Below are 27,348 nucleotides of genomic sequence, written 5' to 3'. Positions count from 1 at the left end.
CCTCTCCCACTCTGCCTGCTTGTGTTCCCTCTCTAGCTGTCTCTCTCTCTCTCTAATAAATAAATAAAATCTTTAAAAAAAAAATCTGTTTAAAAAAAGTTAATTTGTTTCTTTTAAGAATCAGGAAGCCACCACCTGATGTGTGTACACTGAATATCAGTTTTCATTTTTTAGAAATTATTGGAATTAACCTTTAAACTGGGTCACCCCTGAATGAAAGTATGAACTTCAGTTTATTGTAACGTATCAATACTGGTTATCTGTTGTGACAAATGTAGCACCCTCATGTAAGATGTTAACAATAGGGGAAAGTGGGTACATGTGGGGTATCTAGGAACTCCTATTCTCTTTGCAAGTCCTATATATCCGAACGTATTCTAAAATAAAAAAGTTTATATAAAAAAAAAAAGAACGAGGTTGCCAGAAATCTCCAACACATGATATAATCTCATTTTGAATGGAGGCAAAGGATTCTCAATTCTGAGACTGTCACCCTTAAGATGAAAAGGTGGTGCTGCGATATGATGAATTCTATAAGGCAATCATGGTTAATAGCCGTATTTCAACAGTCAACAAGGTGTCTTTATTACCTAACAAAAACAAGATGAAAATTTATCTTGGAAAACTGGATCACAGAGAGCCTACCTTTTAATTTAATTATACATGTAGGAAGCTCGTGCTATACACACAGTACTATTATATTTATTTGCTAAAAAGCAGGATACAAAAGCAATAAAAGATGTGCTCCTACACCCTTGAGCTCAGAATCTAGTTAGGGACATACCTTTGCCAAGAAACTTAAGATAATGATATTGTCCCTGCTTCCCAAGAACACATGTATTCTGATGGGCGACTCTCATGGGAAGACTTAACAGCTGACAGCATGAAACAGATGAATACTGTGGCTTTTATCATTATGGAATAAGTAGTATATAGTCTTTTAATGTATGGTATTCCTAAAAGTGGTATCAAAATGCCTTTGGTAAAATGGCTTGGTTTTTTTTTCCTCATTCATTCATTCATTCATTCATTCCATGTATACACATTAAACACCTACGATGTACTAAGTGTTGTTGTAGGCATGGAGCATATAACACTGAACAAAGCACAGAGAGACAATAAATATATAATGTAGATGGTGATATGTACTGTGAAGAAAAATAAACCCAGAGTAGATGAGAGAGTTGATGGAGATAAGGTGGTGGTGTAGATGCTATTTCATACAGGGTAATCAGGGGAAGCATCTCTTGTAAGTTGCTATTTGAGCTGATAACAGAATTAAGAGAGGGATGTCATTTCCTTTCTTCCCTCCCTCCCTCCCTCCCTTCCTTCCATTGATCCATCCATCCCAGGGAAGTTTTCCAAATAGAGGGAACAGAAAATGCTAAGGTTTACCTACTGTTAAGAAAAGGCAGAATAAGAGGACTAATTATAGCTAACATTTAGTACATACTTACTATGTGCCAGGTGCTACTGTTAAGCACTTACAGTGTATTAAAGAAAACTGTAAACTCTTTGCCATGCTTCCCCTTAAGAGATGGGATCTATTTCCCCTTCCCTTGAATCTGGGCTTGCCCCGTGACTAACTCATGTTCGGTTAGAAGTTCTGCCTCATGGATAACTCATTTGTGTAAATGCTCTTTGTCTGTTATTTCAAAGCACTATCTCTAACAGTTCAGTAGCTTATAGTTATCGTTCTTGTCTATTTCCCCAACTCACATTTCTTTTCATCTCCAATGACAGGCTTGTTCATGAAGTGTGGGTTGTTTCACTTACTACATACGTGTCTTTGGACAAGGAAGATCCTACAGCAGGGTTTCTTAACCTTGGCATTACTGACATTATGGGTTAAATATCCTTTGCAGTGTGGGACATCCTGAGCATTGTGGGATGTTCAGCAATACTCCTGAACTAGATGTCAGGAGAATCCCTCCATGTCCCAGTTGTGACAACCCAAAATTTCTTTGGATATTGTCAAATGCCCCCTTGGGGTAAAATCACCCACTGCTGAGAACCAACTATTGAGAACAAGTTTCCTTAGAGTCATTACTTTTTACAATCCACCTGTTTTTTTAAAATATAGGCATATCTTGTTTTATTGAACTTTGCTTTATTGCACTTCACAGATAATGTGAAGGGAGGGAGGGGGGGTTATTTGTCTGTTGTTGTTTTTTTACAAATTTAAGGTTTGTGGAAAGCCTGCTGGCAACATTTTTCCAACAGCATTTGCTAACTTTGTGTTCTCTGTTTCACATTTGGTAATTCTCACAATATTTCAACTTTTTCATTATTATTATATTTGTAATGGTGATCTATGATCAGTGACCTTTAATGTTACTATTGTAATTGTTTTGAGGTGCCCATGTAAGAGAATGAACTTAATCAATGTGGGTGCTCTGACTGCTCCACCAACCAGCCGTTCCCTGTCTCCCTTGCCTCCCTATTCTCTGCGAAACAATGATATTGGAGTAAGAACAATTAATAACCCTAAGGTCTCTAAGCATTCATGTGAAAGGAAGAGTTGCATGTCTTCCACTTTAAATCAAAAGCTAGAAATGATTAAGCTTAGTAAGGAAGGCAATGCAAAAGCCAAGATGGGCCAAAAGCTAGGCCTCTTGCACCACTCAGCCAAATTGTGAATGCAAAGGAAAAATTCTTGAAGGAAAAGTGCCATTTCAGTGAACACACAAATGATAAAAAAGCAGAACAGCTTTACTTAGCGGTCTGGATAGATCAAATCAGCCACAGCATTCGCTTAGGCCAGAGTAATCCAGAGCAAGGCCCTAACTCTCTTCAATTCTAGGAAGGCTGAAAGAGTTGAGGAAGCTTCAGAAGAAATGTATGAAGCTAGTAGAGGTTGGTTCATGAGGTTTAAAGAAAGAAGCCATCCCAATAACATAAGAGTGCAAGATGAAGCAGCAAGTGCTGATGTAGAAGCTGCAGCAAGTTATCCAGAAGATGTAGATGAGATAATAAATGAAGATTATAAACAACAGATTTTCAATGTAGGTGAAACAGCCTTCTGTCAGAAGATGCCATCTAAAAATTTCATGACTAGAAAGGAGAAGTCTTTAAAGGACAGGCTGACTGTCTTGCTAGGTGCTAAGGCAGCTGGTGACTTGGAAGTTGAAGCTAATACTCATTTACCATTCTGAGACTCCTAGGGCCCTCAAGAATAATGCTAACTCTACTCTGCCTGTGCTCTGTAAATGGAACAACAAAGCCTGGATGACAGCCCATCTGTTTACAACATGGTTTATTGGGTATTTTCGGTCCACTATGGAGACCTACCACTCAGGAAAAGATTCCTTTCAAAATAGGACTGCTTATTGACAATGCACCTGGTCACCCAAGAGCTCTGATGGAGATGGACACTGAGATTAATGTCGTTTTCAAGCCTGCTAACACAACATCCTTCCTGAAGCCGATGGATCAAGGAGTCATCTTGACCTTCTAGTTTTATTTAAGAAATATTTTCCATAAGGCTATAGCTGCCATGGGTAGCGATTCCTCTGATGGATCCGGGCAAAGTCAATTGAAAACCTAGAGTTGAAAAAAGAAAAAGAAGAAGATAGCAGGAGGGGAAGAATGAAGGGGAGTAAGTCAGAGGGGGAGACGAACCATGAGAGACGATGGACTCTGAAAAACAAACTGAGGTTTCTGGAGGGGAGGAGGGTGGGGGGATGGGTTAGCCTGGTGATGGGTATTGAGGAGGGCACGTTCTGCGTGGAGCACTGGGTGTTATGAACAAACAATGAATCATGGAACAGTACACCAAAACAAATTATGTAATATATGGTGATTAACATAACAATAAAAAATTAAAAAAAAAAAGAAAACCTAGAGTTACCATTCTAGATGCCATTAAGAACATCATGATTCATGGGAAAAGGTCAACATATCAACATGAACAGGAGTTTGGAAGTCATGGATTCCAACCCTCATGGATGACTTTGAGGGGTTCAAGACTTCAGAGGAGGAAGTAACTGCAGAAGTGGTGGAAACAGTGAGAGAACTAGAATTAGAAGTGGAGCCTGAAGATGGGACTGAATTGCTACAATCTCAGGATAAAACCTGAATGAATGAGGAGTCGCTTCTCTTATAGATGAGCGAAGAAAGTGATTTCTTGAGATGTAACCTACTCCTGGTGAAGATGCCATGAAGACTGTGGAAATGACAACAAAGTATTTAGAATACATCATAAGCTTAGCCAATGAAGCAACAGAAGGGTTTGAGTATTGAAGCTACTTTTGAAGGAAGTTCTATTGCAGGTAAAATGCTATCAAACAGCAACACATGAGACAGAGAAACTGTTCATGAAAGGCACAGTCAACTGATGCGGCAAACTTCACTACTGTCTTATTTTAAGAAATTGCCACAGCCACCCCAACCTTCAGCAGCCACCACCCTGATCAGTTAACAGTCATCAATGCAGAGTCAAGACCTTCCTGCAAAAGAATTATGACCTGATAAAAAATTAGATGATGGTTAGCATTGTTTTAGCACTATAGTATTTTGAATTAAGGTATATACATTTTTTTAGACATAATACTATTGTGTACTTAATAGACAACAGTACAGTGAAAATTAACCTTTATACGCACGGGGAAACCAAAAAGTTCATTTGACTCGCTTTATTACAATACTCCCTTTTCTGCCGTGGTCTGAAACCTAACTTGCAACGTCTTGGGGTATGTAATAGTACAACATTTACTACACACATATTTTCCAACTAAAAGGTCAGCAACTGAGTCAAAACTCAGAAACCTGGCTTGCATCTTGAAGTCAACTTTTTTAACCTTTTGAATGTCTTATTGGTCTCTGGCTTCAGGGGCTGCTTTGATGTTTAGCCTTCCTGAAACTTAAATTTTTAATGGAGTGTACTGCCAAAATTCTCACATAAGTATACTTCCATTATTATCAGGTACCTATTCCTGGGGAGTCTTACATTTTGATTTTATCCCTGGAATTATCAAAACAGACCTGGAAACAAATAATACCTGATTTTCAGTTTGTCTGTATGCTCTGCATTATGAAGATACTTTTTTCTTAAGTAAGGGTAATTTGCTCGTAAGAGTCATTTTGGGACTACAGAAATATTTTTCACACTTATTTTGAAGAGTAACTGGGGCGCCTGGGTGGCTCAGATGGTTGGGCGTCTGCCTTCAGCTCGGGTCGTGATCCCGGGGTCCTGGGATCGGGCCCCACATCGGGCTCCTGGCTCGGCGGGGAGCCTGCTTCTCCCTCTCCCTCTGCCTCTCTCCCTGCTCATGCTTTCTCTCTCTCTCTCAGTGTCTCTGTGTCTCAAATGAATCAAAAAAAAAAAAAAAGTTTAATTTGAAGAGTAACTAAATTGAACACTTTCCATTTCACATCCTTTTCTTGCAGTTACTGTTTTATCTGAAAAGGAAAGTAGTTGATATCTATCAACTCTCTGGAGCCAAACCCTCTAGAAAGAACATCACTCTTTGTTGCTCTTTCCCATGTTCCAACCATTGCTCTCAAAGATAAACGAGGAACTGTGAAGACCTTACGACCACCTTTCATACGGTTGAACCTCAGCTGTTTAGAGACAACAGGACAGAATATTGATTAAAAAGATGGACTGAACCTCTCCAGAGTCCAACCTGAACTCTAGTCTGGGTTCTACAATGACCAGGGGCAAGTACCTAATCTATGAGCTTGATTCTTCACCTGTAAAATATGTAATTTTGGCCTTCTAGAACTATTACAAAGATTAAATGAGATAATGAATATAAAGCATTAGGTATCAGGTTGTTGGGGGGATGGTTCACTGAAACAACAGTCATGCACTGCCATGTCATAAAAAGGCACATCGATAACTGATGAACAAGAATACATTATCACCTAGAGATCTGGAATTTAGAGCCAGATGCAACAACTGGGCTAAACTTTGGGAGGTCTCCTTTGGGGTGGGGAAGTTAAGTATAGTGTTGATTATAAATGGGGCAGTTGCACTATATTAGGTGGTGGCTCCTTCGAAATTTTATATATTGGGAAAAAGAGAAAGTATATATTGAGTGCATAGGTTCAAATGCATGCTGGCTGACCAAAAGATGGAATGTAAAAGACATCCGTGTAATTCTGTTTGGCACCATCTTTCCACTGGCAGTGCCCCTCTCCAATCCCACATGTTTCCAGTGGGGCTATCAATCAGCGTATTCTCCACTTTAGAAGGGTGAAGAGATGACATAGGGTATGAATGTGACCCAAAGCCGGCCCAACAGGTGCCCCAATCTCCAGTCACAGTGCTTGGTCTGAAGGGTAAACGTATAATCCAAGTAAAGCCAGAATTCCTCCAAGAAATTTGTTATATAAATGCTGGGATGGAGAGAGCTGCTCCTCTCTTTGGACAAAGGATAATATGCTCTCTGATGAATATTCATCATTAGCAAAGAAGACCTGGAAGGCCAAAAAAAAAAAAAAAAAATCTGAGCAACTGAAAAGTTTAGGTGGTTGAGCTACACTTCAGACACTACTATTCTGGAAGAGTACTACACACAGCAATTTGAGAACTGTAAAAGCATTTTTTAAAATTATTTTTCAAGTAAAAGTATCTTTAACCTGGGGTCTATTTTATAAACTTGATAAGGGGAAAATTTGCTAACTACCAAATGCAATCTAGTAGACTATAACCTGACTACAGCATTTTTACACTATACAGCTAAAAGTGGTTGTGTATGTTATCTGAAATGAAGCTTTTATATATAGTTAACATATGTACAGTATTATGCAAATATACGTATTTCATCTGAGTATATTTATATATTTTACATGCATATAAGTACAAACATATAATACAAGTAATAACTACCCTTGAAAGTAGTTATTGAATCAAAAGAAATGTTAAGTTTGGAAAGTGGGAATATAGTGAGAGGCAATATAATGTGCTGCTTAAGAGCATGGATTCAGACTGCCTGGATGTGGAACCCAGCTGAAATGCTTGAAACCTGGGTACCCTTGGGCAAGGCTCTTTACTTCTTTGTGTCCATTTTTCTCACCTCTGAAATCAAACTGTTGTGAAGATTATTAAATTAGCTACTCTTTAAGACCAAGTAACATTATTGATGTCATGTTATAGAAAGTAAGGGGAAGAACTGCTTTTTGGTGGTATGTGGTGGTTAAATCAATCTATTCTGTCATTAATCCTATCTTGAGTTCTAAAAGAAATAGCGTTTTTCTCTTGTTTGTAGCTAATAGATTATTTTCTCTATTAATGAGATTTGCTACACACACCTTGGAGCTGGGAATGGCAAAGCACCTTCCAATCAAAGTGGACTTGAATTGGTGCCAACTAATGCTTATCATACTCTAAGGAATAAAATTATGAGGCTAGTCCTACAAATGTTTGCACCCTTTGACTCAATAACCTGACTTCCCAGGAATGTATAAAAAGGAAATAATTCAACTAAAGTACGTCACGCTTTTGATCATAAGTACTCACTAAACTATTATCCATCAGAGTAAAAATTGGGAAAAAAAAAACCTGAATAGTTTAAGAGGAATGGATTAGTAAATTGTAGTACATCAATAAAAAAAACACCATTTATTGAGCCCGTTCTCCCCAAATCACAAATGTCCCATGTAGCCCAAACTTACTCTGTTTAACTATGTTTTTAGAATAGAACTAGCAGGAATAAAGAAAGCCCCTAAATTAAATAGGTAGAAAGAAAGTAAGATAACAAGTCAGGGAGAAACAGAAAGAGGGAGAGAAAAGAGAGAAAGAGAGAGAGAGAGAAAGAGAGAAAGAAAGAAAGAAAAAAAAGATTACGAATATTCTGTCAGTCAATGAGCAAGCATGTAAGCTAGCTGGTACCTGAGTCCTCCAGCACTTCCTTAAAGTATACTCCTTTTTGTCTCACATCATTTCTGAATTCTGGCCCTCAGAGACCTCGTAACCTCTTTGAAGAGTTAAAACTGACACAGTAGAAACAAAGGAAGCAATACAATTATATTTTAAGTTAAATGTTAAATTGTGTGGTAAAAAGAAGGCCGTCCATGGATTTGTGGAAAGGCTGAGAACAGAGGAAGTGCAGCTACTGAAGAAAGATATCATGGAGGGAGGTGAAATGGTTTGTAAGCAGTGGGGAGAAAACAAATGACAAGGGTATGATGTCATACAGATAAGGGCCCCGGGTAGGGAGGCAGGAGAGAGGCCTGACTCCATCAAAGAATCTGTGTTGCTGTCCCTTGATGCAAACTCAGACTGGATAGATGAGAAATCAGGCTCTGGAGTGTTCCCCTGAATTACAAGGAATCTCCTTCAGTACCCTGACTAGGCTTCCAAGGAGACTCATTGGACATCACAACGGTATCCTACAGAGTGGGTCATTTTTCAAGTTTTGTTCTATGCCAATTCAACCAATCACATTCTCTAAGCTTTGGCAACAGTTTTGCATCCTGTGGTATTCTGACTCCTAGCCTTTCAAAATTTGCCCTTCTTTGTCATTATTTTCTGCCAGGACCATACTCACTTTATGCACTTGATTACAGAGGCCAAGCACAGGGTAATGATAATAGTGGTATGCAGGAAAATGAAACCATCACTTTTTTTTTTTACACTTGAGATCAAAAATATATTTCTACAAAGCATGATTCTGGTATACTCTCTAGACAGAATAGTAATAAGCATAATTCTGTTGACCAACAATTATGATGGTTTCTAACCTGGAGTACATAAAAGAAGTAATGGGTACAACAATCAGACAAGAAAAAGAAATAAAAGGCATCCCAAACTATTCAGGAGAAAGTTACACTATCTCTATCTACAGATGACATGATACTATACACAGAATACTTGAAAGACCAAAAAAACTATTAGAATAAATGAATTAAGTTGCAAGATACAAAATTAATACACAGAAATCAGTTGCATTTTTCTATACACTAATCATGAAGTAGCAAAAAGAGAAATTAAGAAAACAATCCCAGACATATCCAATAAAGGATTAGTATCCAAAATATATAAAGAACTTATATATGGCCATTCAGATGGCTAACAGACACATGAAAAGATGCTCATCATCACTTATCAGGGAAATGCAAATTAAAACTACAGTAAGATATCACTTCACACCTGTAAGAATGACTAAAATCAACAACATAAGAAAGAACAGGTGTTGGTGAGGGTGTGGAGAAAGAGGAACCCTCTTGCACTGTTGGTAAGAATGCAAACTACTGCAGCCATTGTGGAAAACAGTATGGAGGTTCCTTGAAAAGTGAAAAATAGAACTATATAAATGATCCAGTAATAACACTATTGGGTATCTACCCCCAAAATACAAAAACACTAATCCAAAGGGATATATGCACCCCTCTGTTCATTGCAGCATTATTTACAATAGTCAAGAAATGGAAGTAGCACAAGTGTCTACTGATAGATGAATGGATAAAGAAGATGTGGTATAAATATGTAATGGAATATAATTCAGCCATAAAAAGAATGAAATCTTGCCATTTGCAATGACAGGGATGGAGCTAGAGGGCATAATGCTAAGTGACATTAAGTCAGTCAGAGGAAGACAAAGACCATATCATTTCACTCATATGTGGAATTTAAGAAACAAAACAAATGAGCTAAAGGAAAGAGAAAGAGACAGAGAAACCAAGAAATAGACTCTTAACTACAGAGGACAAATTGATGGTTACCAGAGGGGTGGGGAGGGGTGGATTAAATAAGTGATGGGGATTAAGGAGTGCACTTTTGATGAGCACAGGGTGATTAAAATAAAAACTTAAAAAAAAAAAGATTCCATTTACAATTGCATGGAAAAGAATAAAATACCGAGGAATAAACTTAACCAAGGAGATGAAAGACCAAGAACTCTAAAAACTGTAAAACATTAAAGAAAGAAATTGAAGACACAAACAAATGGAAAGATATTCCATGCTCACAGACTGGAAGAATTAATACCGTTAAAATGTCCATACTATCCAAAGTAATCTACAGATTCAATGTGATCCCTATCAAAATACCAACATTTTTCAAAAACTAGAACAAATAATACTAAAATTTGTATGGTACCACAGAAGGCTCCAAATAGTCAAAGCAATCTTGAAAAAGACAGAACAAAGCTGGAGGTATCAGAATCCCAGATTTCAACATACACTACAAAGCTGCAGTAATCAAAACACTATGGTACCAGCACAAAAACAGATTCATAGATCAACAAGACAGACTAGAGAACCCAGAAATAAATACATAACTTATATGGTCAATTAATCTATGACAAAGGAGGCAAGAATATACAATAAGGAAAAGACAGTCTCTTCAATAAATGGTGCTGGGAAAACTGGATGGCTATATGCAAAAGAATGAAACTGGACCATTTTATCACACTATACAGAAAAATAAACTCAAAATGGATTAAAGACCTAAACGTAAGGCCTGAAACCATAAAACTCCTGGAAGAAAACATAGACAGTAATTTCTTCAACACTGACTTTAGCAACATTTTTCTAGATGTCTCCTAAGGCAAGGAAAACAAAAACAAAATTAAACTATTGGAACTACAGCAAAATAAAAAGCTTCTGCACAGTGAAGGAAACCATCAACAAAACAAAAAGGCAACCTAATGAACAGGAGAAGATATTTGCAAATGATGTATTCAGTAAGGGGTTACTATCATATATATAGAGCTTACACAACTCAACACCAAAAAAACCCAAATAACCCAATTAAAAAATGGGAGGAGGACCTGAATGGACATTTTCTCAAAGAAGGCATACGGTGATGCCCAACACCACCAATCATCAAGGAAATACAAATCAAAACCATAATATCACCTTAATACCCGTTAGAATGGGTAAAAGCAAAAAGACAAGAAATAACAAGTGTTGGCAAGGATGTGGAGAAAAAGGAATTCTCATGTGCTGTTGGTGGGAATGCAAACTAGTACAGCCAACTGTGGAAAACACTATGGAGGTTCCTCAAAAATTTAAAAATAGAATTACCATATGACTGTGTAATTCCACTACTAGGTATTTACCCAAAGAAAACAAAAACACTAATTTGAAAAGATATATGCACCCCTATGTTTGTTGCAACATTATTTACAATAGCCAAGATATGGAAGCATCCCAAGTGTCCACTGAGAGATGAATGGATAAAGAAGATGTGGTGCATACATATACAATGGAGTGTTACTTACAGCCGCAAAGAGGGATGAGATCTTGCCATTTGCAAAAAAAATGGATGGACCTAGAGGGTATTATACTCGGTGAAATAAGTCAGAGAAAGACAAATACCATACGAATTCACTTGCATGTAGAATCTAAGAAACAAAACAAACAAAAAGCAGAAAGAGATCCCAAAACACAAAGAATTGGTGGTTGCTAGAGGAAAGGGCAGCCGAGGGATGAGCAAAATGGGTGAAGGGGAGTGGGAGACACAGGCTTCTAGTTATGGAATGAAGAGGTCATGGGTATAAAAGGGACAACACAAGGAATAGTCAACAACACTGTAATAGCATTATATAGTGATAGATGATAGCTACACCTGTGGTGAGCAGAGCATAACACAGAAACTTGTCACACCACTATGTTGTACACCTGAAACTGATGTACCACTTTGTGTCAATCATACTTTAATTAAAAAAAAAAAACTAATGAGATCTTTACAATTATTTTAAATATTTCAAACACCCTGATAAAACTGGCATATTAAAAAAAAACAACAACTGGTGCATTTATCCATGGTAGTATTTCAAGGAAAACTAAGAGATCATTCACTTAATTTTAATACCATTTTCCAAGCGCTTATTTTGATAGCACATTTAGTTTTACGTGTCCGATTTAAAAAATGAAAACAATTTATTTTGATAGACAATCTTTTCAGACATGAGGCCCAAGGAAGATGGGGGAGAAGGAGGATAAGTGATTCTCAGTGGTCGAAAGGTTGGGATTTAGTTGCTATACAACCACTTAAAAAATAATCTTAGTAAAAAAAAAAAAAAAATCCTTCCTTTTGTCTAGTCCATCATTCTAGTGCCTTTCCCCTCTACCATACATCTTCACTGTATTCTCACCTGGATTTCTAAATGTTCTGTCTTGTTTCACTCCTTAAGTCTGCCACCCCCCCCCCAGTACTGCCAGGGTGACCTCATGAAAGGGCACACCCAATCTCTCACATCCCAGCTCACATGCTCTTTCATGCTATAGCACTTCCAGGGGAGAACACCTAAACTCTAAGGCACAATCTTTCACCATCGGGTTCCATCTAGCCTCTGTGTGGCCATTCTCTAACTCATGTCGTACATTTACTACAATTGTTTTCCTTGTAGTTCTTTGAGCAAGTCTTGCTGTCCTATGTCTGTGCTTTTAACTGTGTTGTTCCCTTTGCCCAGATATCCTCCCTTGCATATTATCCGCCCACCTCCAAAAGAACAAGAACAAAATATCTTTGTTCTCCCCCAAAAACTCAAGATACTTGTCTGGTAAGCATGCTTCCACATTGGTAGGCAACTGAGGGTCATTTCCCTTGCACTCTTATCACCCTTGTACTTGTTGGCAAGTCTGTCTCCCCATGGAGAACTGGAATCTCCTCCAGGACAGGATCCATCAGCATCTTTATGTCTCTAATGTCTGCAGTAGTATTGGGTCTGTAATAGGCCCACAGCAGGATACAAGGAGTAAATTATTTATAAATTCACTGGACATGTGAATTCTCTAGTAATTAAGATTAAAGTTATGAGGATGCCTGGGTGGCTCAGTCGGTTAAGTGTCTGCCTTTGGCTCAGGTCATGAGCCCAGGGTCCTGAGATCAAGTCCCCCATCAGGCTCCTTGCTCAGTGGGGAGCTTGCTTCTCCCTCTGCCCGCCACTCCCCTTGCTTGTGTTCTCTCTCTCCGACAAATAAATAAGATCTTAAAAAAAAAAAAGATTAAAATTATGTTTTTTAAGAAGCACTCCCCCATCCTCACTCCAGAAATGGGAGTCAGTATTGGTCACAGCTTCTTAAATATTTTCTGCATATTAATTACAGGGGGAAAAGTGCATATTTTTCCTTGTCTTTAAATGGAGAGGACAAACATGAAAGAATACCAATCTCCAAACTGTCAACAAAATACAGTTTCTAGGAAAGTTTCCCTATGTATCAAATTAAGCCAGCTATGTGAAAACAAATATATAAAAAGATTTATTGGTTGAGAGGCACTAAATCACAAGTACCAAAATTATCCAACTCAAACTTGAACTCTGTTAGCCAAATTGCCTGGGTTTGACTATTAGCCAGCTATTTCCTAGCTATATGACACTGGACAAGTCCTATCACCTCTCTACATCTCTGCTTCAATGTCGGTAAAATGGAAATAACAACGGCGTCTACTTTAAAGGATGACAATAAAGCATATGGTAGATACTACAGAAATGTTAACTATTAGTAAACTAGTTAAATGCTATAAGGGAAATTCATGAAAATCAAAGTAACTTAAAGACTACAAGTAGGATGAAAGGGTTTGTGGGTCGTTTGATGCGGCAGTTTCAGATGTCATGCAAAACCTAGTTTCTTCCTGGTACCTTGGAACCACTCCATTTCAAGGCTTGCATCTCCAAGAGTGGTCAAATAAACCAGAATGAGGAAGCACACAAGAGTAATGATACTCGGCTTAACTGGATGTCTTAGGTCACCAGCATTCCCATCACAGGGCAGGGGCAAGGAATAGTTAGACTAGCTGAGGCCACCCGAGGCCCACCTCTAGAGCTAGAGGTAGGATCAACTTCCCCTGAAGTACATGGACATCAAAACAAAAATCTGTGTACCTGTGGGAAGCTCAGAGATGAGGGGAGATGCTAGAGAGGCAACCAACAAAAAGAACAAAGGCAATGGTAAAATTCATGAATTTTCAACCAGACAAACTTTAGTTTTTCATAGCCATCTGTATTCAAAAGTCATATCATATCATAGCAACCAGGCACAAGAATTCCTTTCAACCAAGATGAATTTCTAGCACGACGTCGCCAACAAAAAGTGCTGTTCTCAGGAAAAATCCTCCAACTTAGAAGCATCTGCTTCTAATTTCCACAATGAAATCTTTGATTCCTTCATTCATGGGACTTGCACACAATTCCCTGACACTGGAACTTCAGCTTTCTAGATAATGATTTTGCTAATAATTCTCATTATCTGGTAGTAATATAGAAATTCTTATATTACATAGGAATCTTAACATTAACTTTACTTATTTTTCCCCTGAAATATTTTTTTTTCCTAAGAGAGTATAATGCCTTTAAAGAAGATTGAATAAAGCATTTGGGAAGTTGCTAACTTTATTTTAACATTGCAAGGATTTTCCGTAATATTAAATGGTTCTTGACAACAACAAAATAAATGTACAAACTGGAATGGCAAAAGGCCACTGATAGTAGAAGAAATAAAATATGGTATGTTAAAACAATTCAGTGAACATTAATGAACCACAGCCATACGAAGATAACAGCTATGAATCTCAGACAAAAAAAGTTATAGAAGTTATAGAAGAATATATACAATTCCTTCCTATGAATACAAAGTTCAAAAACAGGTGACTAACCAATAAATAATTCAGAGATACATAACGTATATTGGTAAGACTATAAAGAAAGGCAATGTAATGATTAACCTCAAAATGGCGCTGGATGGGGTAGTCTGGGAATATGATGTCTTCAGAAAGGGGCGGGAGCTACAAAGGAGCTAGAGAAATATTATTTTTCTTATGCTTGGTAGTGGATACAATGATGTTGATTACTACTGTCGTTTAAAATGTACACAGACGTTATAAGCACTTTTCTGTGTATTTCATAATTAAAAAAATAAAATTTATCAGAGGTGTTGTTGAAAATGCTGTGAATATATACTGGTGATTAGACTTGAAAAAGATACATAAAGTAGAAGTACACAATCCTGTTATAATGGCCTGCTACTTTTAACATAAAATAAATCCACTGAGGATCCTGTACAAATACTTAACTACAGCAAACTAAAATAATCTTTGCAAAATATTATTGTGCTTACTACACAATTGTTTCCATGGCCCAGAAATGGGGAAAAACTTTATAATATTCTGGTGTTGTTAATGAATTCTTATAGGCATACTTACAATTTGGTAGTATGCATATGTATTAATTTCTGGGATTCTATCTACTACTAAATGGAAAAATAATGCAATAAAATAACAACCAAATGAAAACTTCACCACTGTATCAGATTTTACAGATGATCTACAACAACCCCTTAATTTTATTGGCAATGAAACCGATGCTGTGAGACACTGACCTGCCAAGATAATACCAGTAGTCTTAGGTACCCAGTGTGCTTTTCTTTTCAGGATTTTTCTTCTCTAAATTCTGTTCAAACTTTCCCATGAGTCGGGAACAATTTAATTTAATCTAGTCTCTTCAAAAAGTTCATTTTTTATATAAAGTTAAGAAACATGCTAAAATGACTTACTGAGGTAAAAGTATTCAAATGCTAATAAAGTTGTAGAACTATATATAAAATAGTTTACAAAGCCAGAAAAAGAGTATGAGATGCTAGGAATCCAAATTTTACCCTTATACACATAAATTATGGGCTGCAATTATTTTGTTAACCAGGCACACCCAAAAGAGTATCATTTGCAGCAGGACACACCCTCATACATGCACACATACCGTGTGTATGCCAAATGTGCAGAATGGTGTGAAGTAAAACTCACGCATCCAGGTACTCTTTACGGTAAAAGAAGATCAAAATCACAATCTATAGAATTCAAAGTAAAAGATTCCTCTGGACATTCTGACAAGGCTTTATACTGCTACAAAAGTTCTTACTTAACATCCCATTGGGGGTTTGGCTATGAAGAAGTAAGTTAAAGACAAAGTTGTCACGTAAACTTATAAAGACATCTGCAAATATCAATTTCAAAAGTCAGAGAAAACAATGATTATTTTAATCATTAAAAAAAAGCCTGAAACTTTTGATTTATAGTTTTAAAAGCCCTTACTTAAGAAAACTGATAAAAATGTTTATTTTATCTAGGGCTTCCCTGTTATTTATGGCTACCCCATTTCCCAGGAGCATCATCCAATCATTAGCCAATCTACTCTAAGAAGACTGAGGTGATTTGTGTTATTCTGGAGAAACACAAATCCAAGACTATTAAGGCGGCTATAAGGAACATCACGGGGAGCTGAGGCTGCATCCCTTGTTTTCCCCAAGGTAATCTTCAGTCAGAAGCTGGCTCTCTTTACCCGTCATCCAGCATTAAATTCCATTAGCTTACTTTTAGAAGATAACTACCATAAATTTGCCAGTTCCATCAAGTATGAAATCTCATTTTCAAGTAGTAGTTACCTACATAGTAATATTCTATTTCCCATACACCAATCACAGGCCTCGTTTCTAGAACTCTTCTCAACCGGCGTTGTGAAGTAATATAAAAAACAAAGCCAACTCGGGGCGCCTGGGTGGCTCAGTTGGTTAAGCAACTGCCTTCGGCTCAGGTCATGATCCTGGAGTCCCGGGATCGAGTCCCACATCGGGCTCCCTGCTCAGCAGGGAGTCTGCTTCTCCCTCTGACCCTCTTCCCTCTCGTGCTCTCTATCTCTCATTCTCTCTCTCTCAATTAAATAAATAAAATCTTAAAAAAAAAAAAAAAAAAAAAAAAGCCAACTCAATTATTACCCGTATACTCCAAAGAGAGTAGAAGTAAAAGCCATTTGTCAGTGAACCTCCGGGCTCCCAGGTGTATAAAGTCTACACAGTCCAACAGCGCTTCACTGAATAGCCCAGTCAAGCTGTCTCCATTTGACCTACCTGTTCATTATTTTCTGGTTCTGTGATGTGCATCCCCCCGGCACACCGCCAAAAGACAACATTCCTTCTTATAGTAATCATCCTCTAATACTTTGAGAGAGACTTAAAAGTCTGGTTTTTAAAGGGTGTGGAGGAAGGAAATCAGAATTACACTTTACCCTACAATGACAGGGTTAATCCTCCATGAAAAATGGAATCATAACTCAACCTTGAACTTAAAAATAAACCAAGCAAACAAACAAAAAACAGAAACCAACCTATCTCTGTTCAGCACTGCTTTTTTTATATGTCTCTCATCATCCTGGAAAGGCAATGAGTCCTGAGGCTGACCTATAGACTTTGATCCTGAAAAAAACCAGATGAGCAGCCTATTCCAAGGTCAACCATTCCTCAAGGCAGGACCACTGCCCACTACCAATGCGGCATCACTGTCATCTTACCACCTTAATCATATCCAAGAAAATGTTATATAATGCCAACAAATGCCTTGGAGTCTTATCATCTCAGATCCAGGGGCAAAACTATTCAGGTGTTCAAAAAGTACTCATTGAGAGAGGAGTGCCTATTTTCCTTCATGACCTTCACATTTGGAAAAGTGAATTAAGAAAATACGGTGTTGGTACTAATCATGGGCTCTCCAGGGAAAGCTGGATGAAAATTCTTTTTCAGGTAAGATTTGGAAAGTTGTAAGTTATCTACTGGTAACCTTCGATACAGTTCTCGATAATGAAGAGACAAGTCCTAAAATTCCCTCTAAGGAGTCTTTCAAAAACATCTTCCAATTGCAATAATCTGTCTTGAATTTGGAAAATGCTTGCCCTAAGAGAAGTGATGACAGTTTATGAAAAATCTACAGCTAGTATTATACTTAATGGTGAAAGACTGGTTTTCCCCTATTCATATTCACAGTTGGAAGGCTTACTACCTGATTTTCAGACTTATTATAAAGAATACATACATTAATCAAAGCAGTATAATATTGGCCTAAAGAGATATTGGTCAGTGGAACAGAGAGTCCAGAAATAGAGGCCTCCTAAAAAGTCATTTGATTTTTGATAAAGGTGTTAAGGTACGTTAGTGAGGGAATAAACTTTTTTAACAAAAGGTGCTGGAACAATCAGATATTCATACGGAAAAGAACTGACCTCAGCCTAAATACAAAGATTAACTTGAAATGAACTATAGATCTAAATATAAAAACTAAAACTGTAAAACTTACAGAAAACTAGGAGTTCTTTGTGATCAAAAACATTTTTTAAAGGACAAACTGAACTTCTTTACAATTAAAAATTCTGCTCTTTGAAAGTCACTTAAAAAATGGCAATGCAATCCCCAGACCGGAAAAAAAAAATATTTTAAAAACATTTATCTAATTAAAGACTTAAATCCAGAATACTTAAATAGCTCACTAGTATCAGAAGACAATTCACTTAAACATAATTTAAACAGTCACTTCACTGAAAAAGACATACAAATGGCAAGTAAGCATTTGAAACAATGCTCAACATCATAGTCATTAGGAAAATGCAATTAAAAACTACAGTGATATACCACAATGCATACCCCTAGAATGTTTAAAGTTGAAAAGACTGATAATACCAAGCCTTGGTGAGAATCTGCAACAATGAGAACTCTCAGACACTGCTGGTGAGAATGTTAAATGATATTAACTACTTTGGAAAACAACTGACAGCTTCTTATAAGGTCTAACATTCATTCATCATAGAATTCAAGATATCTCGACAACCGCAACCATTCTGTCTGGGTAGTGGAACCTGCGGGCTGGGAAACTTCAGGATGGTTCATGCTAAGAGCTGGACCCTGAAGAAGCACTTTGAAGGCAGCCCTACTCATAGTAACTTTGAGTTAAAGACAGTTGAACTCCCATCCTTAAAAAATGGAGAGGTCCTGCTGGAAGCTTTGTTCCTTACCGTGGATCCTTATATGAGAGTGGCGGCCAAAAGACTGAAGGAGGGTGATATGATGATGGGGCAGCAAGTGGCCAGAGTTGTGGAAAGTAAAAACTCAGCCTTCCCAGCAGGAACTGTGGTAGTGGCTTTTTCAGGCTGGACGACGCACTCTATTTCTGATGGGAAAGATCTGGAAAAGCTACCCGCAGAATGGCCAGACATGTTACCGGTGTCTTTGGCTCTGGGAACAGTGGGCATGACAGGGCTAACAGCCTACTTTGGCCTACTTGACATCTGTGGTGTGAAGGGTGGAGAAACAGTGATGGTTAATGCAGCAGCAGGAGCAGTGGGCTCTGTGGTGGGGCAGATAGCTAAGCTCAAGGGCTGCAAAGTTGTTGGAGCAGCAGGGTCTGACGAAAAGCTTGCCTACCTCAAAAAGCTTGGATATGATGTTGCCTTTAACTACAAAACAGTAGAGTCTTTGGAAGAAACTTTGAAAAAAGCCTCTCCTGATGGTTATGATTGTTACTTCGATAATGTAGGTGGAGAGTTTTCAAACATTGTTATCCCCCAGATGAAGAAATTTGGAAGAATTGCTATATGGGGGGCCATCTCTACATATAATAGTACTTGCCCTCCTCCCCCAGGCCCACCCCCAGAGAATATTATCTATCAGCAGCTCCACATGGAAGGGTTCATCATCACCCGCTGGCAAGGAGAGGTCCGCCAGAAGGCTCTGAAAGACTTGCTGAAATGGGTCATAGAGGGTAAAATCCAGTACCATGAATACATCATCGAAGGATTTGAAAACATGCCAGCTACATTCATGGGAATGCTGAAAGGAGATAACTTGGGAAAAACAATAGTGAAAGTATGAAAAAAATGACACACGGAATCTAGAAATCATTTGGATAATTATTTCTTTTTAACCATTTAGTAAAAATGTATACTACCTTCATCATCTAAGAAATAGTCATTGTGATGAGTTTGATCTCCCTAATAAAACACATGTAAGTGGTATGTAATTAAAAAAAAAAAAAGAATTCAAGATATCTCATTGCTAGGTATCTGCCCAAGATAAATGAAAAGATACATCCACCAAAGAGTTACACTTGCAATCCTTATCAAAATACCAGTAACATTTTTCATAGAACTAAAACAAATAATACTAACTGGAACCACAAAAGACTCCAAATAGCAAGGCAATCTTAAAAAAGAACAAAGCAAGAGGCATCACACTCCCGGATTTCAAGATACACTACAAAGCTACAGTAATCAAAACAGGATGGTACCAGAACAAAAAACAGATACACAGATCAATATAACAGAAGAGAGTCCAGAAATAAACACATGCTCATATGGTCTATTAATCTATGACAAAGGAGGCAAGAATATACAGTGAGAAAAAGACAGTCTCTTCAATAAACAGTGCTGAGAAAGCTAGACAGTTACGTGCCAGAGAATGAAATTGGGCCACTTCTTTATACTATACACAACAGGATTAAGGACCTAAATGTGAACCTGAAACCATAAAACTCCTGTAAGAAAATATAGGCACTAATTTCTTCGACAACAGCTTTAGCAACATTTTTCTAGATATGTCTACTAAGGCAAGGGAAACAAAAGCAAAAGTAAACTACTAGGACTACACCATATCAAAAGCTTTTGCACAGTGGAGGAAACCATCAACAAAACAAAAGGTCAACCTAATGAATGGGAAAAGCTATCTGCAAATGATATATCTGAGGATTTCTATCCAAAATATATAAAGAACTCATACGACTCAACACCAAAAAACCGAAATAATCCAATCAAGAATGGGTAGAAGACATGAATAGCCATTTTTCCAAAGAAGACATACAGATGGCCAACAGACACATGAAAAGATGCTCAACGTCACTCATCATCAGGGGAATGTACATCAAAACCACAATCAGATATCACCTTACACCAGTCAGAATGTCTAGATTCAAAAGACAAGAAATAAGTGTTAGTAAGGGCATAGAGAAAAAGGAACCCTCATTCATTGCTGGTGGGAATACAAACTGGTACAGCCACTGTGGAAAACAGTATGGAGCTTCCTCAAAAAATTAAAAATAGAATTACCATATGACCCAGTAATTCCACTACTGGGTATTTACTCAAAGAAAACAAAAACAGCAATTCAAAAAGATATATGCATCCCTATGTTTATTGTAGCATTATTTACAACAGCCAAGATACGGAAGCAACCCAAGTGTCCACTGATAAATGAATGGATAAAGAAGGTGTGGTATATATGCACAATGGAGTATTAGCCATAAAAAAAGAATGAAATCTTGCCATCTGCAAAAATATGGATAGACCTAGAGTGTATAATGCTAAATGAAGTAAGTCAGACCGAGGAAGACAAATATTGTATGATTTCACTCATACAGAATTTCACTCATATGGAATTTGAGAAACAAAACAAAGGAATAAACAAAAGAGAAAAACAAAAACCAGACTTTTAAATACAGAAAACGAAGTGGTGGTTGCCAGAGGGGAGGTGGGTGGGGGGATGGGTGAAATACATAAAGGGGATTAAGAGTGCACTTATCTTGATGGGCACTGGGAAATGGATAGAATTGCTGTATCATTATATTGTACACCTGAAAGGAACATAACACTGTATGCTAACTATACTTGAATAAAAAGACTGAAAACATAAATGCATTGATTGGTGTGCCTCACATTTTAAAAAAATTTACACATGAATGTTCAGAGTAACTTCATTCATAATAAAGTTCCACTCCAAACTGGAAACAACCCAAATATCCATTAATAACAGGTGAACAAATAAACGAATTGTGACAACTATTACCCAATAATCAAAAAGAACCATAGATCTATGCAGCAAAATGAATGAATCAAAAAAGCATTATTATGCTACGTGAGAAAAGCCAGATACAAAAGAAAGGCACAAAAAAGCTACCAGTCAGAAGATTCAATTTACATGAAATTCTATAAAAGGCAAAACTAAAAATCAGCAGTTGTTGTGGATAACGAGGGTGAGGGAGGAAGGAGGAAAAGGAGGAAGTGGTGGAAGAGAAGAGGACCGACTAAGAAGAAACGCAGAAAACACTTTGGCATGACAAAGATGTTCTAGATCTTGATTGTGACGCTGGTTACGCGATTATATACATTTCTCAAAAGTCACCAAATTAGCTACTTAAAATGTGTGAGCTTTATTTTTATTGTGTGTAATTTATATCACAAAAAAGCTGATTTTAAAAAATTTAATGAATCTACGTGTTCATTAAAGTGCTGTATGTGTGAAGTAATACCACACATTACCTCAAACCCTCTGCTGCATGACACAGGGTATAGAAAAAAGTGATATAATACAGTATTAGCTAACGTGGCTAAACCCATGGCTTCAGAAAGTTTAAACCAGACCTTAAAAATTAAAACACAGAATTCATGGTGATTTAGAAAAAGAGTATAATTTTAAATGTTTTACTAAGTAAAAACAGAGGTTGGCCTTTTATGTATACCAATGGTATCACCTAATAAGAATTCTGGAGATAAAAGAAAATTTCTTCTTAAACAAAAAGTGCACAGCAGAGTTTTAAACAGGTAGCATTGGATTTGTCTTGTGGTAAGCAAGCGTTCACTGGTTTGTCCGTCTCCCCTTATCATCCAGGCTCTAACTTCCAGAGGATAGGTCCATGCTTTGTTCATCATTGAATTTCCAACAAAACGCTTGGCATATAAATGGATAGCTGAATGAAAGAAAGAACTGCAGATGTTCTCATGCTAAATTTGGGTTCATCCGCAAAGTCCACATGTAAGTAAAACTTCCTACAGAAAGGCTTGTGGTATGTTTCCATAAAACATTAGCACTTAAAGATTACAATGTTCTAAAGAGAAGTCAAGCAAATATATTTAGTGTTTCACCTTTAAGTGTACGATGTGCAATCATTTCAAAACATCTTTATTCTGATCTTCCTTTACTAACCAATCCTACAAACTACTAGAGATATTTTTCAAGGTAATAGCTGCTCTGAACAAAGGATTAACAGTGTGAAATTTTATGTAAACCTTGATGTCTTCTAATAAAATCCAATGATCAGGAATTTTGTGCCATGTTAAATGCATTACCAAAGGAAGTACAGTATGTTTGAAAGGACTACCCTATCTAGTTCAGCCTGACACAAAAATTCTCTGTGGCAAAATCAATGTAAGCTAATTAAGGAACACAAGTTGATTTAGTATCTGGCAGAAACTAAAATTGACTTAAAAAGGTACTAAAAAAAAAAAGAAATCAAAATGTCACATCTTATTTTGCAAATACTCTAGAAATGTTTTATCAACAGGATGACTGTGACTGGTAAAAAAGCACAGGCTGCCGAGTTAGAAGAACAATACCATGTTCTGGTTTTGTCACAAACCGTATCAGGTAAAGTTGTAAAGTCGTACAAATTATTTAACCTCCTCATCTGTAAAATAGAGGGACTACTACTCTGAAGATCAAATAAAGTAACCAAAGTAAAAATTCCTTTTAAAACTACAAAATGGCACACAGATATTTATTATGTAATTATGATGATGCCAGAATATCTAGTTGAAGGAAATACACGCTCACCTTCAATTTTTAAGAGGTAATATAGATGAATCATGGTTCTCACTCTGATGAATACTCTACATCCTCGCTCTACGAGTATGTGTCCATGCACACACATACAACATTTGTGCTTCATTTCAGAGTGCCAGTCTCCCTCTCTCATGACCTGCAGCCCAGGGTAAACACTGTAGCAACTTCTACACTCTGCTTTCTCTTGTAGACACCTATTGGTAGTACATGACCATCCAGATAACTATACAAGACCCTGAGGTGTGTCTGTACAGGGTATCATGTTTACAAAGCACTTGCAAATACACTGTGCTATCTTAGTAGCATCTTCCATTATCTAACAATACTTTAAGATCTGTGACCTCTCTCAAAATCAGATGTGACAGATAATAGATCAGAGTGATCTATTATAATACCGAACTCTAATGATAGAATTCTTAATCGTGCTATATGGCTGTATTTCTATCTGCATTTAGGTAGAAAAACCTCATCAATTAAGATGCATACACCATTCTGAAGACCTATTATTTTATTTTACATTTTGGCATCTCAGAGAATCGAAAGAACACCATTTGGAATTATTCTTACAATTACATAATTATTCCCATAACCAAACATTAAATATATGTATATATTCATATATTGTGTATATATTATTTTTTTAAATTATCACAGGAAGCAAATCAATGACATCTTGATTTGTTTCTTTGAGGAAAATGTTCTATGATATAGCTACATTTTATTGGTAATCAAAATTCAATCTTTATAGTTTTTGAAAACTTAAAATTTGTATTTTTCAATGCTGCATTAAATCTAACTACATATTGTTATGAAAGTTATATTTTATTCATATGTCAGACTTGGAAATACATAACATGGATTTTCATAAACATAGTTTTTAGTTTGTGTTATGGGTGAACTGCTCCTGGCCTGTGGAAGGTTCAAAGTCAGAAAGATACTTACAAAATAACTTCCATTATCATCTCACTCCTAGGCCACTGGGCCAAGCATATCAACTCAAATGGTCAGAGGCCCATGTCATTTTAAGACTACCCCCTCATGGAAAACTTGATCACCAGAACAAGAGTTGGACAACACCACTTGCCAAACCAAGGAGAAAAAACTGCAGGAATGGTTAAATGGGCGTTTCCAATGGATTAAGCTTGAGTCTCGGTCAGCCCCAGGAAAGCAGAGGAACGCTGTGCATATTGTACTGTCATCCGAGAAAACTCATGGCATGAAGAAACAAGAAACCTGTTCTGATGCAGGCTGGGAAGAAGCGCCAAACTAAGGTATTTCAAAAGAGACTTTGTCTTCTTGCACTGAGAAATTAGAGATAATTTCTATCACTGCAGTCGATTGCTAATTTTTAAAACCCAGTATTTACTTATGGTCTTCTGAAAGTTTATGGAACAGAATTTTTATTTTTCATAATCTTTTGAATATTTAAGCAACAAAATGTATACTTCCAATGCCAACCTGAAATAGGAATACCTATCAGTATTGTACGATTTATACATACATATCATTTAAACGTCAGTCTTGGGAGGTAAGCATAAACACAATTCTATTACCTTTTTTTTTAATGGGTCAAATGCTTGCTTCCCTCACTTGCTGAAGGTTTACATCTAGATGACAGTACTCTCATATCGTACTTATCAGAAAGAAAAAAGCCATAATAACTGTTGGGCTTACCTCAAGAGCCAACAGTTTTCTAGGAGCTATGGAAGAATTCAAGAGAGTAGAAATATAGCATTTCATGTGTCCTCAAAACATCTTACTGCCTACCTGGGAAGACATGACTAACATCCACAGTACAGACAATAACATCATACAAGAAAAAGATACACAAACACGAGTCACCACTACAACAAGTCTAGTCAGGATTCAAGCACTAGAAAATGGAATTCAGTGACCACTAACCAGCCTACCAGGCCCCCAAACAACGTTTCATAGCCTTTCCCATCCCCTTGGCAATTGAGTATTTATTTCAGTCTCCTCAACTGAAAATAGTTTATACATTAAAATGCATTAACTTAGATCCTGTATCTATGATATGCTGCTTACAAGTTTCCTGAAACTTATTGGTCAGAAATATAAGTCTAGTTCAAGAATACATAAGCCAAACAATCATTAAAGGAAACTTTATAAGTTAGATAACTTTCATTAGCTTTCCCCGCTAGTTTTTACTCTACAACTAAAATTCATGAAAATGTCTCTCTATATTTCTGTAGGCACCAGGAAAAGCAAATAATTTAGTAAATTACAAATAATCAGTTAAACATCCTCTTCGTAACTTAAAATTAATGTGGGCTCAGTTAATGCATATTTGGGGTTAAAAAGATTTATCTGGAATTCACTTTAAATTCTACATGACATTTGTATTTCTTAAAACCTATGCCCTGATCTGATTTCCTTAAATTTCCTTAAGCTCACATTTGAAAGTCCTGGTTTTATTTGAACTAAAACTTCCTTAAATATGTTAATTTTCTGAATCTCCTTCTATAATTACCAGTAACATGTTTCTCAACAGCAATTTCAGAAATGGCACCACCACAGCTGACCTTCATTTCAGTATGCCACTAAACTATGCAAAAAATTAACTTTACCACTATATTTAGATGGGTTTAGTTAAGTATAGAATTCTATTTTCTTTGGGAAAAAAATGCCTAAGGCATTTCTGATTGCTGTGATAAAATATATGCACCCCACAAAATTCCACTTTATTTTTTGGCTCACAAATGCCACTAACTTTACTGCTGAGGTTTTTCATGACACCATATTACATCACTCCAAGATCAGACCAATAAACTATTAATATTTTTCAGTCACGGGCTTGGAAATATAAAATAAAGGTAACTAACCACTTGGGAGAAAAATCAAGTTTTTACATTCTATTTTTGGAAGCCATTAAGTCCTTACTTCAAACATCTTCAAAATAATTATGGTTTCATAAAATTAAAGTTGGTTTCCAAGTTAGCTATATCTGAAATTTCTAGCCCAATTTCCCTTTTGTCTTTCATTTACTTATTTAAATCGAGTTCAACTCAGGTACCAAACAAAATAAATGATAAAGTTATAATTCATTTTTTATCATTAATGCAATGACTGCAGCCAATGGTAAATTTTTTAGAAAAGTTTTTCTTTAACTCTTCTTTTTTTACAGCAATTGCCTGATTTATTTGTTTCTAAGGTTAAATTTTTACTTTCAGAATATTTTACAAACTGTTATGAAATTATGAGAAAGGGAGTTTAGAATTCAGTTGTGTTAAACTGCCCATTAAAGCCCCACCCTCTGACCAAAGTGCTCTGTTATAAGGTCTCAGAATACCCCCTACTTCTTGGTAATACTTATCAAAATTGAACAATTCTATACTCTATTATTTAATATCTGCCTTTCCAGCCAACAGGTTAAAGCTTCAGTAGAGCAGGTACCATAATGCCTGTTGAACTCACATAGGGTACATACTAGTTGTCAAAAGAATGAAAAAATAAGACATTTAAAAGAGTATTAGCCTTAGAAGGAAGCATATCTAAAATAATAAACTGCTATGTAATAATGATCCACTTACTTGGAAACTTCATCCATCTACATAACAGAATCAGAACTGGCAATAAATGAGGTGTTTAGTGAATACTCAAAAAAATTACATAAATCCTGCTACAAAGAAACGGACATAGTAAATTAAGAAAGCCCTATTTGAGGAAATATATTTTATATAAATTTTTGGTATTTTCTTTTTTTTTCTTTCTTCCTTTTTTTTTTTTAAGATTTTATTTATTTAGTTGACAGAGAGAGTGAGAGAGCACAAGCAAGGGGAGCAGGAGGAGAGGGAGAAGCAGGCTCCTAGCTGAGCAGGGAGCCCGATGAGGGGCTTGATCCCAGGACCCCGGGATCATGACCTGAGCTGAAGGCAGACACTTATCATCTGAGCCACCCAGGCGCCCCAATTTTTGGTATTTTCTAATTCTTCTAAAGCATCATCATAATCATATATTACCATCCACTGGGAGGGGAGATAAATCTAAACAATAATTAATCTAGTAAATCTA

The 27,348-nt window shown here is 36.8% G+C and overlaps 1 protein-coding gene and 1 pseudogene across 3 annotated transcripts in view; one reads left to right on the top strand and one right to left on the bottom strand.

Moving 5' to 3' along the window:
* The window catches only part of FRMD6 (FERM domain containing 6), an 80,480-nt gene that overhangs the window by 40,636 nt on the left and 12,496 nt on the right, over window positions 1–27,348 (bottom strand). The window lies entirely within an intron of this gene.
* Window positions 18,552–19,714, top strand: LOC112822403 (prostaglandin reductase 1 pseudogene; annotated as a pseudogene).

This window comes from Callorhinus ursinus, unplaced genomic scaffold, assembly GCF_003265705.2.
Source record: "Callorhinus ursinus isolate GAN/ISIS: 27379988/994484 unplaced genomic scaffold, GSC_fseal_2.0 scaffold8, whole genome shotgun sequence".
In the NCBI taxonomy this organism is placed as follows: domain Eukaryota; kingdom Metazoa; phylum Chordata; class Mammalia; order Carnivora; family Otariidae; genus Callorhinus; species Callorhinus ursinus.
Note: the sequence above shows the minus strand (reverse complement) of the source record. Positions and strands in the feature narration are given on the sequence as shown.